Raw genomic sequence first — 15,910 nt, 5'->3', positions numbered from 1 at the left:
TGGGGATGGGTGGTGGAACTAGTAGGGCAATAGCTACAGGGCTGGGGTGTGGGCTGGTATGCAGGCCTGACAGGCCCGCCGGGCATGGGGTTGGAGGGGGACGGGGTGATGGGGGAATCAAGGTCTAGCAGGTGGGGTCTCAGGTCCCCTTGAACATGAGGCGGATGCAGCGGGGTGACTCCAATGGTATCCTCAGGCCCTCGGTCGACAGGAACATCCCTAACAGTTGGGTCACACTGACGGGTAAGGGCCACATGGGAACGACGTGACATGGGGACCCCTACATAATCGCTGGGCGGGACAAATTCCCTATAACCAACTGGTGAACTGCATCTAACCGAAGACCCGGGGGACACCCCCGGCTGAATACTACTGGCTGGCCCAGGCACAACAGAGTGTGCCACAGTGACCTCTGGCTCCCTTACTGTACCCTGCCAAATCCCCCTCCCACACTGGGGATAGCCTGCCTGCCCCCCTTGAAAGCGGGATGGGCCGGCAGCCTGACCTACCCTAACAGTGCTCGGAGCACAGTAACCCATATCACCCGGAGTTCTAAAACCGACATTATCTGGGCCATGATGTCTGCCACTAATATACCCAAACTCCTCATCGGGAGTTAAAGTGTCGTCTAACCCCAAGGCTTGCAAAGCCTCTTCAAACGAAACATTCATGACGAGCGAATGGTGCAATACACAAAAATGTTCGAAGTCAAAATCAACACAGACTATGCGAGAAAATGCAGAAATATGTGCTAAATGCAAAAAACAATACCTATCAACAATGCAATAAAACTTTAAACGAAAAAACTATGCACAAAATATGCAAAGGTGAAAGTAAATTCACGAATTAAGCACGTGGCGGGCCCCCAAAATGGCGGCTACACCCGTATATCTATGAAAAAAACACGAAAACGCCTAATAAACAGCTTTGACACTTTGCGGGAAAAAAATTTTCCTGTCTAATATATACCGTGAGTTCAGGGCCCCACGTTGGGCGCCAATATGGTGTTTATCTACCTAACACTATCTATATAATAACCGTGGGTTGCCCCGAACTCACATATACATCTTCACATGTAGCTGTCAGCTTCTGGAATCATCTGCACGAGCGGATTACCGCCCTTTGACGTCATGGCTACTAGGTAGCTCGTACTAGAAATGGTTCCACGAACACCACACTTAGCCTGGTTCCGGCCTACCCATAATGCTCCGCACAGTAGGCCTGGCACTCACTGTTTAATGGAAGCGCCCATCACAGCAATTTCAATATGGCCGACGCTATGGTAAGTGTATGGGGACATACTTTACACCACGATTTCTCTTTCAATTTGCTGTGTCGGTTTAGAAATTTTTATGTTTTACGAATCTTTGAGGTAAGATTGAACAGCAAATGTAGTATTTCAAAGATGACATTGACTATTTACGGAATAATCTACGGATGCAAGCGGCGAGACAAAACCATGTGATTGCGCAATAACTGAGACCTGAATGTTACTTCGTTTTAAGTGCATGTTTGAGTGAAACTATATCGAAATTTTGTTTTAACATATTTTTCAGTAAATATAAGAGATGAACGATCGTTTTAAATGCGATGTTTTGCTGTGAACTGCTGTTAGACACACCTTACAAATTTTTGTAGCACAATGTAGTGCGGCACGCTTTTGAAGTGTGCAGGTGCCAGTTCAAGTCTGACCAAAAATTACTTATCGTGTGATTTGACATGCAGGTTACTTGCACACATCGATGCAAAACAAATCTGGGGTTTAGTAATAGGAAAAAAACAGACATAAATAATTTATTATTCCATGTATGTGTGGGTGTGTATGTGATGCATAGCTCTATTCAATGATAACCTATTAAACTGCTTTGTTTTAAATTTAGGAAGAAGACAAAATTAGATCCTGTTTAGATATTTATAATAAAAGATTTGGGCAGACTGTCGAGGAATTGAGACCATTGCAAGTAAAAGCATTATCAGTCATGATCAACCATGATACCATATGCATGCTACCCACTGGTTATGGGAAAAGTCTACTGTATGAATTATTCCCAATTATTTCAGAGACAATATTTGGAAAACCATGCTGTGTTTTTGTTTTTGAGCCACTAAATGTCATCATTCAGCAGCAACTTTCTAAACTTGGTTTATATGCAACCTGCTTGAAAGAGAAGAATGATGCAGCTGTTTTAGATAAATTAAAAACGGGTGATTACACATACATTTACACTCACCCTGAACATATGATTGGAAAAAAAACCATATATGACAGTTTAGTCTCACGGGTATATTCTTCAAAAACCTGCCTAATAGTAGTTGATGAAGCCCATTGTGTCCTTGACTGGGGGGAGGAATACAGGCCATCTTTCCGCAATATTAAGGATATGCGCCCCATCTTACCCCATGCAAAAATGCTTGCACTAAGTGCTACCCTCACTGTAAACGGTCAGGGAGATGTTGCAAAACATCTACTTATGAAGTGTTTTCGAGTGATTTCATTTGCACCAACAAAGGAAAACATTTCCTTAGTGGTTCTACAAAGACCACCTCTTAGCAGTAAAGTGTCATCAAAAGAAACTTACAATTTTGTGCTTCAACCTGTTTTACAGAGTCTTAAGTCCAAGGGACAAAATTTCCCTTTGACAATTATCTACCTCAGTGGAACTATGGACTGGGTAGGGTATGCCTATGAATGTGCAAACAAAGTACTGGGGGAAAACATGTATGCAAGTCAGCCACAAATTCTTGAAAATTGTCGAGTTGCAATGTACCATTCCTCAATCGGAAATAATGATGAGGTCAGTTTACAGTTCTTTCACTCACAAAGTGTTTTATATTAAAAATACATTTTTTTACGGTAACCATATATATTCATTATTCTTATACTCAAATGTGTATTTATAAACAGATGAAGAACATAATATTCAACAACTTGGCAAAGGATCCCCATGAGAGTCCTCTAAAGATTGTTTTTGCAACCATTGCTTTAGGCATGGGTGCAGATTTGCGCCATGTATTACAAGTGATCCATATTGGTCCACCCAAAAACATGGAAGGTAAATAATTTGCTCAAAGATTAGTAGTAGTAATTTACAAATACACTGTCTGCCATGTAACACCAATGCATTTTAATAAAAGATTTTAAGCCCCTAATATTTATTGATTATGTCATACAATTTTTAACATGCATTAATCAAGGTTTGACAATTAAAACATTCATACATTATAAATATGATACAAGTGCAATTTCTATTTAGCTTATATTCAACAAGTGGGCAGAGCTGGCAGAAGTGGAGATGAGTGTATAGCTGTTCTCTACTTCAACAATTCTGATCTTGGTCGTCAAGGAGTTTCAAAGAGTGTTGGAAAATACTGTCGAAATGATGTCATGTGTCGAAAAAAACTTTATAGATTCTTATTTTGGTTATGATGCTACTGATACAGGGTTTGCATGTAAAAAATGTGATGTCTGCAACACCGACCTGAAATGCAGTTGGCAGTTTCAGGAACCATTGATGCTTGATAAGAAAGGAGTTGTCAGAAATGCTATAAGTATGTATGTTCAGACATTAAAACTAACAACCATTACAGAATTAGATGTTGAGAAACTGGTATTTAATGCAGAGTTCTATGTGGAACCTTCTTCCATTGTTCAAGACTTTTCTTTTGATGAATCAACTGCAGAAGCATTGTCAAGCATAATTTGCCAGTCTATTAAAGGACCTTAGAATTAGACTAATGAGCCTTTTTGTGCATACTGAATTGTCTAATATCCACTGAAAAGACTTTCTACATGTTTAGTAAGACGCATGCATATGATATGATATTTACACTAAATAAATAAATTTGGTATTGATCAACATGCAGTATTCATTTTCAATTTTAGCCAAAACTAGTTTACCCTCATGTATTGATCTTTAATTACTGCCCAAGTTCATGGTAGATGTTATACCGGTGCTGCCTGATCCAGTTTTTTAGGTGATGCAGCTCTAGTCTTCTTAGTGGGCTTTGAACTGGGTGAGAATATGAAACTAGTGTGCGGCCTTTCTGCTCATCAAATGGTTTGATGGTTTGTAGTTCTTTGATTATTTTAATTTCGTCACTTTCAGATGATTTAATTCTGTGCTTATGAGCTCGAATAACAACGTCAGTTTTTTTTATCAAATTCCTCAGATATGTGTTTCATTCCAGCAAATGCTGCTGTTCGTTTTGAAAGTGTTTTTTCGCTTTTGTTAGAGGAAACAGACCGCAAATGTCCTTTGACAAGTCTCACAACATGTTCCATTTGGAGATCTGCTCCAATTGATGTGTCAAACTTTCCCTTGGTGTTTACAAATAGTCCATAGAAAGTTTCCTGGGCAGTTTTTTCACTCAGTGTTCCTAATTGATGACAAAGAAATCGAAGAATTTCCAGGGCATACTTGGAATTGTTGCTATGTCCTTTTAAGACACACATCAAATATTTCAAAAGTGGTATGAATCTGTCTCTGTTTGGAATTTTCACATTCTGCAGTACACTTTTGTAAAGAAAACCAAGTTCAAGAACACAAGAACCATACATTTTCACTCCATCAAGATCAGAAGTACATGTACTTGTAACATTGGAGGATTTAATTTGGTTGGTTGCAATAGGAACCATTAGATTAATTCTGGATCCATCTGGTAGACAAACAATGATTGGAATGCTTGAGTTTCCATGAGATGTAGGCTGATTTTCAAAGTTCTCCTGCACCTTTTGAAGTACCATACTGCTAACAAAGTCATTAATGATTTTCAAAAGCACTTCTTTTTTCTCTAGGTCTGTCATATTTTCAATTTCTTTAGGGAAATTTTGAGTAGGATCTGAATCCAATGTGGCCATACCAAAATATTTCATTGCTGCAACAGTGATATATGTATCAATGAGAGAAATGGCAAGTTCTTTACAGTGGTCATAGTGATTTTTTACGTCATCACCATTAGCATCACTTCTTGACAACCTTATTTTTTCAGCATATAAGGTGCCAGGTTCAATACTGTCTTTTCTGTACAATAGTTTATAAAAAACTGTCAGAACTGTCATTTGAAGATGAAACATTTCAAATGTAATTGGGGCAAGATGACTAAGTTTTTCCCTATCATCATTTGCACATGAACGAAGCCTTTTTGCTCCAGAGAAACGCTCACGGGTCAGCTGGTCACCTCCAATGTGCACTCTAGTGTTTGTTTCTAGGGGTTTACCAGCAGAATTGAAAATCTCTGCGATAAGATTTTCATATTCATCCAGTATATCGACAACATCAGTATACTTTTGTTCATTTTTGGCCAACACAGGCAGAGGAATGATTTTGTGTACTGAGCTTATGTCGTGAGATACTGGCTGCAATTCTTCAGTCATTCGTTTGGCCAATACCTTGAAATCCTGGAATGCCTTCAAGAATTTGGTAATCACCCGGAGGGTTAGCACACTGTACTCATGCCGGATCACATCCCAGTCCTGTTGCTGTGGTAAAAAAAAATCACTTGAGGAGCAATGTTAGGCAGTGTATGAAAGTCTCCACTCTGGATGATAGCTGCAGAAGCAAACCAGTGTTCCATGTGCTTCGACTGACCCTGGCGCTGATGACTTGCAGTAAGCTGGAAAATTTACATTATCTCCAACCAGGCGGAACCTCTTTCCTTCCTTCACAGCATCAATAAGCTCCTGGTTGAAATGTCCCCCAATGTGCTTTTGTACCTTAAGCAGAAAACTGTGTGATACAGTAACATCCATAGGCTGAAGTCTGTCATAAACCTGAAATTGTAATAAATTGTGTTACTATATATAATGTGATTTTACTGTAGATACATTTTGTTTTAGCGTTGAATTGACTAATTATCCAGTTTCAATGAAACAGCTAGTACTTTTCATACAAAGGCAGCCAAATAATAACTATCAATTTTCTTTAAGATGAAAAATATTTGTTTAAACATTATAAGATGTTTCAAATTTTTATCACCTTTTGGTGTACTCTTTCATTTGCCAGTGCAAGAGAGATGAATCTCTGAATACGGGACATGTCCTGAAATCTCCTCTTCATTAGAATTCCATATACAAGGCCACACTCAGGTACAATCTGTTTGTAGTGATCAGCACTTTGTTGCTTTTTTGCACTTGTGGATGCGGAGAGCAGCACATCTAGAAGTAAGGGATTGAAATCCACCATTTCTCTTACCACAGATGTCCAATCAAAACTAACTAAAGCAGAATAGCCAGTGTCACTTAGGTAACTTGCTCGTCTCTGTGTAGAGTATTTGGAATCATCCTCTAATTGGGAAATGAATAATTTCCAAATGTTTTGTCTGAGACTTTGTATACAATATATCTTTTTGGCCAATACATCTACAGAGTCACCACTGAATAAAGATACTATCAAGTCCATAGCATCACTCGAATTGATATGACTGGTGTCAAGTTTGTGAGCTGCAACAAGCCTGTCCTGTAAAATGCTATGTACTAATGTATCTGAATCTGCATGAGTATCTGCAGATTCTTGGGTCGCTTGCTGTTTTTGAGCGGACATAGGACTACAAAAATAATAAGATACATGCATAGTCATGATAATCTATATATAATGTTGCGAAAGTTGTCCTCATTACATAAACTTTATTTTGGATACGCATGCTAGTACATTTGAAATTAAATTCTCTGTATGTTCATATCAGTCTAACAAATAGGTGATAAAGATTATTTGATTTTTTATGTTGTCTATGGTACCTGCTATTAATCACTGGAATGATCAAATCAGTCTGACATGCTGCATTCTTTGTAGATAATCGAGTTGAAGAAATATGTATGTCCTCCGGCATGGCTGAATCTTCAATAGTAGAAATCCCTGCCAAATCATCAGATTGCTGCTTTGAAAGAACCATGACTGGTTCATTAAGGAGTGCCCTGTTGTAGAAACTTCTACATGATGCTCCTAAAATTCATTTCAAAAAGAATGCTGAAACATATTAAAGCCCATTTTTTTTTTCATTATAAGACAGTCAATTAAAGTCCAGGAAGTTATACAAATATGTACCAGTAATCTGAGTAAAATGCAATATATGTATTCAATTTTTCCTACCATAAATATTTATATTTACAGTATGACAAGGAGAAACAAATAAATCATTTTTCTTTATGTTGATATGGAGAAAAACCTTAGACTATATGACATATATGTTTTTGCTCTAAAAATAGCCATTGTCAAAGTGGATTAATAGCTAAATTGCTGATGTCCTGATGTTAAAAGATACCTGTCCTAGATGAGCCAGTCTCTTGATTGATAGCTGCAGCACAGTTCCTCCAATATTCATTTGAAACTGGTAGTGTTGGAGGGAACTTTGTGAGATGACTGTATAAACTTTTTTTTTCCTTCTCTGACCACCTTGCAATAGTAGTACCTACATTCTAACATAAATGGACATGATTGCAGGAATCTTGTTAAAACATTTCTCTCCCTCTCTCTGTCTGTCTATTTATCCTTCTGTCCTCTCTGTCAGTCTATCTATCTGTCTGTTTATCCATTCATATCTCTCTCTCTCTCTCTCTCTCTCTCTCTCTCTCTCTCTCTCTCTCTCTCTCTCTCTCTAAAGTAGGAATAAATTCACAGTGACCAACCTGTTTTTTATCAATTACTTTGGGGGTTTCTCCTGTTGGAGTCGAAGCATCCCTGTTTCTTTTTCGTTTCAAAGGAGTGGAATGACTACAAACAGTAGTTTTCCTTGAATATGAATGCTCAGTCACCGTGTCATCCAGAATGATAAAGGATGGAAGCTTCTCAGCTTTTGCATATGTATGGAAATTCTAGCCAAACAAAATGCATATTAATAGCAAAGACAGAGAAGATACAAATTATAAACAGTTTCAAGTAGCATTTCTTTATTAGTCGTTTGTAGTCTCCACCTAAATTTGTAATCAAACAGCCATTAAAATTTAAATAATTAAATACATTGTGTGGGCAGATGAAGACATTTTCCTTGGGGGAGGGAGGTTCAGAAGAATAATTTTGTTTTAAATGTTATAGGGGTCTGAGACTGGTTTCATAAATTTTCCATCTTGGGGTTTGATCCTCCTGACCCTCCCTCTAGATCCATCCATGTTGTTGTCTTCAGTATCTGTACATCTACATGAAACCACAGGGGCTTGTCACGAAGTTTTTTCAACCTTTTATATATACCACCTCTATACTATAAAATGCATTTATAGTATAGAGGTGGTATATATAAAAGGTTGAAAAAACTTCGTGACGAGCCCCTGTGATGAAACCAGATTGTACACAATATGATGATATATTACATATTTATACTACGTGTTTATGGTTGCAGCTATGGCACACCACTTAATTAATAATGATATATATGATGACACCGTGCAGCTATTAATTGAATAATAAAATACGTAGTCTCTATAATAATCAGAAACCCCAGATTTGTTTTGCATCGATGTGTGACGAGCCCCTGTGATGAAACCAGATTGTACACAATATGATGATATATTACATATTTATACTACGTGTTTATGGTTGCAGCTATGGCACACCACTTAATTAATAATGATATATATGATGACACCGTGCAGCTATTAATTGAATAATAAAATACGTAGTCTCTATAATAATCAGAAACCCCAGATTTGTTTTGCATCGATGTGTGACGAGCCCCTGTGATGAAACCAGATTGTACACAATATGATGATATATAACATATTTATACTACGTGTTTATGGTTGCAGCTATGGCACACCACTTAATTAATAATGATATATATGATGACACCGTGCAGCTATTAATTGAATAATAAAATATGTAGTCTCTATAATAATCAGAAACCCCAGATTTGTTTTGCATCGATGTGTGCAAGTAACCTGCATGTCAAATCACACGATAAGTAATTTTTGGTCAGACTTGAACTGGCACCTGCACACTTCAAAAGCGTGCCGCACTACATTGTGCTACAAAAATTTGTAAGGTGTGTCTAACAGCAGTTCACAGCAAAACATCGCATTTAAAACGATCGTTCATCTCTTATATTTACTGAAAAATATGTTAAAACAAAATTTCGATATAGTTTCACTCAAACATGCACTTAAAACGAAGTAACATTCAGGTCTCAGTTATTGCGCAATCACATGGTTTTGTCTCGCCGCTTGCATCCGTAGATTATTCCGTAAATAGTCAATGTCATCTTTGAAATACTACATTTGCTGTTCAATCTTACCTCAAAGATTCGTAAAACATAAAAATTTCTAAACCGACACAGCAAATTGAAAGAGAAATCGTGGTGTAAAGTATGTCCCCATACACTTACCATAGCGTCGGCCATATTGAAATTGCTGTGATGGGCGCTTCCATTAAACAGTGAGTGCCAGGCCTACTGTGCGGAGCATTATGGGTAGGCCGGAACCAGGCTAAGTGTGGTGTTCGTGGAACCATTTCTAGTACGAGCTACCTAGTAGCCATGACGTCAAAGGGCGGTAATCCGCTCGTGCAGATGATTCCAGAAGCTGACAGCTACATGTGAAGATGTATATGTGAGTTCGGGGCAACCCACGGTTATTATATAGATAGTGTTAGGTAGATAAACACCATATTGGCGCCCAACGTGGGGCCCTGAACTCACGGTATATATTAGACAGGAAAATTTTTTTCCCGCAAAGTGTCAAAGCTGTTTATTAGGCGTTTTCGTGTTTTTTCATAGATATACGGGTGTAGCCGCCATTTTGGGGGCCCGCCACGTGCTTAATTCGTGAATTTACTTTCACCTTTGCATATTTTGTGCATAGTTTTTTCGTTTAAAGTTTTATTGCATTGTTGATAGGTATTGTTTTTTGCATTTAGCACATATTTCTGCATTTTCTCGCATAGTCTGTGTTGATTTTGACTTCGAACATTTTTGTGTATTGCACCATTCGCTCGTCATGAATGTTTCGTTTGAAGAGGCTTTGCAAGCCTTGGGGTTAGACGACACTTTAACTCCCGATGAGGAGTTTGGGTATATTAGTGGCAGACATCATGGCCCAGATAATGTCGGTTTTAGAACTCCGGGTGATATGGGTTACTGTGCTCCGAGCACTGTTAGGGTAGGTCAGGCTGCCGGCCCATCCCGCTTTCAAGGGGGGCAGGCAGGCTATCCCCAGTGTGGGAGGGGGATTTGGCAGGGTACAGTAAGGGAGCCAGAGGTCACTGTGGCACACTCTGTTGTGCCTGGGCCAGCCAGTAGTATTCAGCCGGGGGTGTCCCCCGGGTCTTCGGTTAGATGCAGTTCACCAGTTGGTTATAGGGAATTTGTCCCGCCCAGCGATTATGTAGGGGTCCCCATGTCACGTCGTTCCCATGTGGCCCTTACCCGTCAGTGTGACCCAACTGTTAGGGATGTTCCTGTCGACCGAGGGCCTGAGGATACCATTGGAGTCACCCCGCTGCATCCGCCTCATGTTCAAGGGGACCTGAGACCCCACCTGCTAGACCTTGATTCCCCCATCACCCCGTCCCCCTCCAACCCCATGCCCGGCGGGCCTGTCAGGCCTGCATACCAGCCCACACCCCAGCCCTGTAGCTATTGCCCTACTAGTTCCACCACCCATCCCCAGGACCCTGCTAATGTAAGCCAAGGGCAGCTTGTGGATTTGCCACATGCACCCCAGATTGTTGATTTTCAACCCCAAGCTTCACTTGCTCAGCCTACCCCTGACCCTGGAAATAGTAACTCAATGTCAGGTAGTAGGCCCCCTCATGGGGTGCCTCGCCATCCTCCCCCTGGGGGGGGGGAGTACCTTGCCACTAGGGTCCAGGAGTCCTTGGTCCATACCTCACAGGGATCCTTTGGTGTGCGCATGTGCACTGCTGTAACCCAGCCGGTTGCACCCAGCTGTTATTACCCCACACCCCAGCCCCGGGATGATCGGTATTTAACTGCGCAGGGGGGGCCAATGTCAGGACGCCACCAGTATTTTACAGGTTATGCGGTCCCAACACCTGTGGCCTCCACCCAGCCCAACAATCCTGGGGGGAGAGGGAGGTAGAATAGCGCAAGTCCAGCCACAGCATCATGAGCCCTTGTCTGGGGAACCCCATCCCCTGGGTGACCATACATATGTCCCAGTACCCCATGAATATGAGCCCCCGGCTAGGGATGTACCTCCCCATGCAAGTCACGCGCGGACTCCCGCTGCGTCTTGCAGTCCCCCTGAGTACGCGCGGATCTCCGCAGCGTCTCACCATCCCCATGAACATGTGCGGTTATCCGCAGCGCGCCCTCATCCCAATGCAAGTTACGCGCGGACTCCCGCTGCGTCTTGCAGTCCCCATGGATACGCGCGGTTATCCGCAACGTATCACGCACCCCCGGAGTACGCGCGGTCATCCGTAGTGTCTCGTGGGGTCCCCGAGTTTTCGCAGACGCCCGTCGCGACCTATGGCTCACCTGGAGATGTGCAGCTGCATGCGATGCAGTACAATCCTCAAGACTATACCGCAGTGCCAGCCAGTTCCAGTCACCCGACCGTCCGGAATAGACCTAGATATAAGGATCTCCGCTATGATGGCAAGTCCAACTGGAAAGCCTTCCTCCATAAGTTTGTTCGCTTCTCGCGCAGCCAACAGTGGAATGAGACCGAGCAACACGATCAATTCTGTTTCTTCCTGGAGGGCCCGGCCAGTGAGTATTACACCTTGATGCTAGAGACTACCCCCCGCCTGAGGTTCAGCGAAATACTCCGGAAGTTCGACAAGCGCTTTGGCTCATCGGCACCAGACCTCACTCATCAACTTAATTTCCAATCAGCGACCCAGAATAGTGGTGAGTCCCTGCGACAGTGGTCTGACAGAGTGCTCACTTTGGCTACTCGTGCATTCCCCCAGCTACCAGATGTTCATACCCAGGCTATACCGCGTCTGTGTTATGGAGCTGAGGACCGGGAGGCGGGTTTGTACGCTTTGGATGGCCAACCCAAGACTGTGGAGGAAGCTGTCGACCGCATGCAGTACTTCCAGCATTCGCGTCAGAGCAGACCCCCCAAGCCTAAGCGGGAGGCGGTTAGGGCCATGGCGGATAAGGACAAGGTAGCTGAAGATAAGGTAGCTGAAGATAGCCAGAAGGATGGTGAAGGGGAGAATGAGATTAAGGAACTCAAGAGCCGCCTGCAGCAGTTGGAGAATGCCTTAAGGGTGTTGTTTACTCAGGGTTGAGTTCTCAAATTCGGATTGTTATAAAGTTCAATGTAATGAGTAAAATTTGTTCTAAACAAAAAAAGTATTAATAAAATGAATTATTATTGACAAAATATTTGATATTTTTACTTTATTATGCAATTAGGCTCAAACAAAAATAGACGTATAGCCAAACAGAGGAAATTCTGACTAAATTTTGCAGATTTTGTTTTCCGCTAAAACATTTTTGGCAGTACTCTAATATTGACAGTTGAGATTTTATATTTTAGTCAATATAATTTTTCATATTTTCTGCTGGTTTTACCTCACTTATTCATTAAAATAATTGTATGGCACGAATTGCAAAAATATTACAAAATGCTTAAAAACGATAAAAGACACCATATCTCAAAATTTTGATCATGAACATCATATAAATTTTATGCCAACAGAATAAGGTCAATATAAGTAGTTCAATGCTATAAATGTTTTTGTATTATCATCATTCAATTTTTTGTAAACTTAGATAAAAAATGGGTAGGAATTTGAAAACTGATAGAGGAAATTCGGACTGGAATATTTATTCAAATTGTAGCTGAAATCTTAATGTTTTGTACCTATTTAGTGCCACTGCCATTCATAAAATGTATTACACTTTTTAAAGTGCTTTATTATTTGAAATATATTTACAATTAATAAAATTTCAATTGTAGTGTAAAATTTTATGGGATTTTTCTTGATTTTTGAAAAAATATTCAATGGCCACTTACTCAAAAAGTAGGTCATTGACCTACTTTTTTGAAAGTGAAAAATAACACTACAATCAAAGGTCTATAACATACAATAGATGGGGTTTCATTATCATCAGTGGAATTTTTTTTTCATTCTGAGTAAACGTCATCCTTAAGGGAGAGTAGTATAGCCCAAGCAGACCCGATGTCTCCGTCACCGCCACCTCCTCCACAAGGAGGGCCGGTGGCACCCCGAGCTAGCCAATGTTTTAAATGTGGTGAGACCAGGCACTTCCGGAGGATCCAGATATAGCGGCAGGGGAGGGAGAGACAACCAGCCACCAAGGACTGTGCGTACGCTGACGCCTGACCGCGATGTTGGGTTGGAGAGACAGAGAACAGACGACAGTCAAGAGGACCTGCAGAGTGTGAAGCCAGAGTTTGGTCAGTCAGGGGAAACCCGTCGCTCCTGCCTTAAGCATTCCAAGCGGCGTGGTGGATTCGGAGTGCGTTTCAGGAATCAACCCATACCTGAACCCTTTCCTGTGGAGGAGCTGCTGACCAAAGAGGAGGAACCTCCGGTTCCTATTGATGAGATCCTGACTCCAGTAGACCACAGTCTGGAGCTGCAGGAGCCGCCGAGGGAGGATACGACCTTAGAGTCCGGACCCCCTGGAAACAGCGAGGATGGAAGTCGGACGCCTTCGAACCCACAGGCAGTCCCTATGGAGGGGGAGTTGTGTGTTACAGTAAGCCAGCTTTGCCCACGGACGGCATTTACCATAAAGCTGAGGATCCAGGGAGCCCCCATTGAAGCTGTGGTGGATACCGGGGCAGAAGTGAGTGTACTTGGGAGGAAGTTCTATGACAATTTGGAGTCAAGGCCCCCCCATTAAGAGACAGGTCACTTTGCTGCAAGCCGGAAGTGGAGCCCATCTCCAGGGATTTGTTGCTGGCCCATTTGACCTTGGTGTGGACCAGCACACTCAGCAGGTGGATCTCTATTTGGCCCCTCTTAAGTACAGGATGTTGTTGGGAATGGACATCCTATGGGAACACAAAGCCAAGATGGACCTGGAGCTCGGGGTGATAAACTTATGTGGGGAAGAGATGCAGATGACCTATGGTAGAGGTGAGACGGAGAGCGTTGCTCGCATGACGCTAGTGCGCGAGGTCTGCGTTCGTGCCGGCTCAGCTGTATTGTGCCCCTTCAAGCTGGACAGGAGTCTGTCGGAATTCATGACCATTCCGGGTATAGAGAAGTTGTCAGAGGCGTTGCTTATGCCCCATACTTACCATGCTGCTGGAGATGCCTCTATGGCTTGCCTGGTGAACGCCTCGGAAAAGGATATCACTCTGAAGGAAGGGAGCTTCCTGGGAGAGGCAGTTGAGGCTGATTTGCATGTGCCTGCGCCCTGCCCTAGGAGAGCGGTCCGGAGTTTAGCTGAGGGTGAGCCTGGGAGATCCCACCCTAAGGTGCCCGCCCATTTGCAGGATCTGCTAGAACGATCCTCTGCGGAGCTGAGTGAGGAGGAGCAGTCCCAGCTCGCTGAATTGTTGTCAGAATATCAGGATGTATTTGCCCAGAGCGAGTTTGACTTTGGAAACTTTACTGCTCTAGAGCATGAGATCGATACTGGCAGTGCGGCGCCTATCAAGGAGAGGATGCGGCGTACACCAGCATTCTTTGTAGATAAAGAAGAGGCGCGTCTGAAGAAAATGCTGGACGCTGGAGTGATTCAGCCCTCTATGTCTGAGTGGGCATCAGCGCCGGTGCTCATCCGTAAGAAGGATGGACAAGTCCGATGGTGCCTGGACTACCGCAGGCTGAACAACGTTACCAGGAAGGATGTATTCCCTCTCCCATTGATCGACGAGTGTTTAGACACTTTCTCAGGGAACATTTGGTTCTCTAAGCTGGATGCAAACTCCGCTTTCCATGAACTTAGTTCTGCGGGGGCTTACATGGAGTATAGTCCTGGCATTCCTGGACGATGCCTTGGTGCTTGGGCGTGACTTTGAGGATCACCTAGCCAATCTGAGGATAGTGTTTCAGCGCTTCCGTGAATACGACTTAAAGTTTAAGCCCAAGAAATGCGAGCTGTTCCGTAGACGTGTGGAGTTCTTGGGGAGACAGGTGAGCGGGACCGGAGTAGAGATGGGGGATGAGTACATAGAGTACATAGAGGCTGTTAAGGACTGGACGACGCCTGCCACGGTGAAGGATGTGGAGCGGTTCCTCGGCTTTGCCAACTATTACAGGGGATTCATTGCCGGCTTTGCCCAGATTGCCCAACCGTTGTACAGTGTCACCGGGAAGAAACCTTTTGTATAGGGACCAGAGCAGCGGACTGCATTTGAGGCCCTCCGGAAAGCTCTCACTTCACCTCCAGTCCTTGCCCTCCCTACTGCAGAGGGCGAGTTTGTACTGGACACTGACGCGTCAGCGGGGGCGATAGGTGCTGAGCTCTCACAGATCCAGGACGGGCAAGAAAAGCCGATAGCCTACGGTAGTCTCAGCCTGTCAGCCGAACAGAGGAGGTATTGCACTACCCGGAAGGAGCTCCTAGCAGTTGTCAGATTTACGCGCATGTACAGACATTACTTGCTTGGTCGTAAATTCATCGTTCGCACGGATCACCATAGCCTTATTTGGTTGCTCAACTTCAAGTACCCTCAAGATCAGCTTGCTCGCTGGCTCGAGGAGCTTAGTCAGTACGATATGGTGATCCAGCATAGACCGGGTAGGCGCCATGTGAACGCCGACGCACTGTCCAAACCGCCACCCCCATCCAGGTGTAGGGGGTGGATTTCACCGTTAACCTCAGTGATTTGCCTTGTGGTGGCTGCCCAAAGTGTACTAGAGCCCACTAGTCCTGGATGGCTTTTGCGGAAGAAGTTGATGATGTGGCCCCTCTAGCTAGGCCTTGTAGTTGGACATATTCCCCCTTGTTGGGGGAAGAATCTAGCCCTACAGAGGATCAGAGCCCCGTCATAGGTGACCGAGAAGAAGCCCAGCCCTCTATCAGC

Source organism: Magallana gigas, chromosome 10 (assembly GCF_963853765.1).
Source record: "Magallana gigas chromosome 10, xbMagGiga1.1, whole genome shotgun sequence".
In the NCBI taxonomy this organism is placed as follows: domain Eukaryota; kingdom Metazoa; phylum Mollusca; class Bivalvia; order Ostreida; family Ostreidae; genus Magallana; species Magallana gigas.
This window is presented reverse-complemented; position numbering follows the sequence as displayed.